We start from the raw sequence: 3,768 nt of genomic DNA on the forward strand, positions 1-3,768 counted from the left end.
GGAAATGACATTGCAAGGGGCGCTGTAATTCCTGTCCCACAAGTCATAACCCAACCTCAGACCTTAACTTGTGTAAATCCACCCCCCGGTATCTCCCCCTCATGTGTTGTCACAAGAGCAGGGGCAGTTAAAAGCGGTGATGATCTCATGAATGTATCCTCTTTGTTTGAAGAAGCAGACTTCAGTTCTCCCCTACATGAACTGTCTGAAGAAAGCAGTTCAGTAGAAACCGAAGTACAAAACATTAAAGATAGTCCAACCAAACGTGTAGTTTCTCGCTCGACCTTGAGATTGGAGCAGAAAAATGACAAAACACTAAGCAAATGTTTTGAGGCTGTGGCTAACACAGATGACACGTCCTCTGGTTACTATGTGGAGAACGATCTCTTAATGAGACGGTGGGTAAATCCAAAACAGTTAACTTCCCCAAGTGTTAGTGTTAACCAGATTGTAATTCCGGAATGTTACAGACATCAAGTTCTTGCTCTAGCGCATGAAAGCCGTTGGTCGGGTCATTTGGGGATACGTAAAACTTATCAGGCTCTCCTTGATCACTTCTTTTGGCCTGGTATGAAGAAGGATGTTGCTCGATTTTGTATGACATGTCATACATGTCAAATGGTGGGAAAGCCAAACCAACCTTTAAAGCCAATCCCTTTAACTCCAATTCCCGTAATAGGGAACCCGTTTGACCACATAATAGTTGACTGTGTTGGTCCGTTGCCTCGTACCAAGTCTGGAAAAAAGTACTTGTTAACTATAATGTGTACCGCTAGCCGATTCCCTGAAGCAATACCGCTGGCCTCCATTACAACTAAATCAGTTATCAGAGCTCTAACTAATTTCTTTTCACTCTTTGGCCTTCCGAGAGTGTTACAGACAGACCAAGGCTCTAACTTTAAATCTGAGCTATTTAAAAAGGTGACCCAAACATTAGGGATCCAGCATGTAATGTCTTCAGCCTACCATCCAGAGTCGCAGGGAGCGTTAGAAAGGTGGCACCAAACCTTAAAGAGCATGTTGCGAAAGTACTGTTACAGTTCAAAAGAACAGTGGGATGAAGGTTTACCTTTCCTACTGTTTGCGTCAAGAGAAGCCTCACAAGAATCATTGGGATTCAGTCCGTCTCAGCTGGTTTTTGGTCACTCACCTAGAGGTCCGTTGCAAGCGTTGAAGGAAAATTTCTTGCAAACCGAGAGTGCAAAGAAGGTGAATGTCAACAAATATGTTAAGTCCTTCAGATCACGACTGCATTTGGCCAATGAAGTGGCTCGTAAACACTTGCAGGAGGCACAGGTAAACATGAAAGCTCACTTTGATAAAAAGGCAAGTTTGCGGGAGTTTCAACCAGGTGACCAGGTATTAATGTTAAAGCCTGTCACTGGAGACTCATTGTCGGTACGTTTTGACGGTCCATTTGTGGTTAGTGGTAAAGTAAGCGAGAACACTTACAAGATAAATACTCCTGGTAGAAAGCACTCTGTTAGGGTTTGTCATGGCAACCTCTTGAAACCTTATCTTTCTCCAACTCAGGAGGTGTCCGGAGAGTTACCAGTGTGCGCAGCTGTTTCCCCCCCGGCCATCGAACCTCAGGAAGAGTTAAGACAAAGTTCCATTGGGGTCGTGAGTCCCCGATTGAAGAACTCACAGGCGTTGCTTGCTCTAGATGATAAGTTATCGCATTTACCACCGGAACAGCGGGGTGATATACTAGCGTTAATAAATGCTAATTTGGATTTATTTTCGGACACTCCAACAGTAACTAATGTATGCCAACACGAAATTACACTATTAACGAACACTCCTATTAAACAGCATCCGTACAGGGCCAGTCCTGAGAAACGTGCCTTAATGAAACAAGAAACTGATTACCTGTTGCAAAATGAATTAGCTGTCCCCAGTTATAGTCCATGGAGTTCGCCTTGTTTGATTGAGAAAAAACCTGACGGCTCACCTAGACTTATTACAGATTACAGGAAAATAAATGCTGTAACAGTTGCCGATTCTTATCCGCTCCCACGTATTGATGACTGTATCGACAGAGTGGGTATGTCTAGTTTTGTGACCAAGATTGACCTGTTAAAAGGCTACTGGCAAGTCCCGTTAAGTAAAAGGGCTTCGGATGTCTCTGCGTTTGTTACCCCTGATGAGTTCCTCCAATACAATGTCATGCCATTTGGGATGAGGAATGCGCCTGCGACCTTCCAAAGGTTAATTAACATGATAACTTCTAACCTTGTGAACTGTAGTGCTTATTTGGATGACATTGTTGTCCATGCGGCATCATGGACTGAACATGTCACAACCCTTACAGAGTTGTTCAACCGCTTGAAAGCTGCACGTTTAACCATTAACCTTTCTAAATGTGAGTTTGTAAAGGCGACGATCTCATATTTAGGTAAAGAAGTCGGGCACGGTAGGGTTTGTATGCTGAAGGACAAAACCCAGGCTATCATGGATTTCCCTGACCCTAGAAACAGAAGTGAGTTGAGACGTTTTTTAGGAATGGTTGGTTATTACCGCTGTTTTTGTCAGAACTTTGCATCTGTGGTAGCCCCGTTAACAGATCTATTGAGTACCAAGGTCCCTTTTATGTGGAGCAAAGAGGCCCAGCATGCATTCACGTCCTGTAAGTCATTATTAACCAGTGCACCCATTCTAAAAGCTCCCGACTTGTCTAAACCTTTCTCTCTAGAAGTTGATGCCAGCCAGGTTGGAGCCGGAGCTGTTCTTCTCCAGGCTGATGATGACTTAATAGATCATCCAGTCGCCTATTTCTCAAAGAAGTTCAGTTCATGCCAAAGCCGTTATTCCACCATTGAAAAAGAAACCCTTGCTTTGATCATGGCATTGCGTCATTTTCATGTCTATGTTGGTTCCAGTGCAAAACTGTTAAGAGTTTATACTGATCATAACCCCTTGACGTTTTTAGATCGCATGTTTAACCAAAATCACAGGCTGATGAGATGGGCTTTGTTGTTGCAGGAGTTTAACCTAGAAATCAACCATAAGGCGGGCGCTGAGAACGTTATTGCTGACTGCTTATCTAGGAGTTGAACGTTCGACAGATAAGTGTGGATGGTGTGAGTAAGTTGTTCTAGGAACAACTTTGTTTGACAGGGGGAAGTGTTACGTCCCCTATTCAGTGGGGCCTGTAAGTGCTTGTGGTTATTATTGTATTTCATTTTTTTTATGGCATACTCCTTGTGGAGCGGCATAGCGGAAGAAACCTGTCGGCGCGTGAGAACCAGGAAGAGCGTCTCGTCTCCATGGCGACGTCGGGGATTCCCTCAAAATGAACTTGTGGCAGTGTCGTCATCCAGGAACCCTGGTCGAAGCGCGGAGAGTCCAGCTGCATGAGATGAGGACTGATTATGTCAGCTGTGCCGGAGAGGATAAAGATGACGCGGGATCAGCTGTTCGGGGAGCAACTCTTACCCATGGGTTGTCTCCCTGCTCCTCACTCCCGTTGAGTTCCGTGTCCGATTGTAATCGAATAGTGTGCGTGTTTTAGAGGTCCTACGCTAGACAGACGGTGGTTATAGTTTCGTTTATTTGATTTGTTTATCTAGATCCAGAGGTGTAGAACACCAGCCTTTAATTTGTAAAGTTTTAGAGGTTCCAGCTAAACCAGAAAGCTTGGTATATTTTGTTGTATTTTATTCCTGGGGCTGGTTCCCCAGCCCTTTTTCCCTTTGTGTAACTGGTATTATCCTGTGAGGCGGTTATAGTCCCTCCTTTTATGTTATTAAAAGATATTGTTATTTA

The sequence above is a fragment of the Nothobranchius furzeri genome, chromosome 11 (assembly GCF_043380555.1).
Source record: "Nothobranchius furzeri strain GRZ-AD chromosome 11, NfurGRZ-RIMD1, whole genome shotgun sequence".
Lineage (NCBI taxonomy): Eukaryota > Metazoa > Chordata > Actinopteri > Cyprinodontiformes > Nothobranchiidae > Nothobranchius > Nothobranchius furzeri.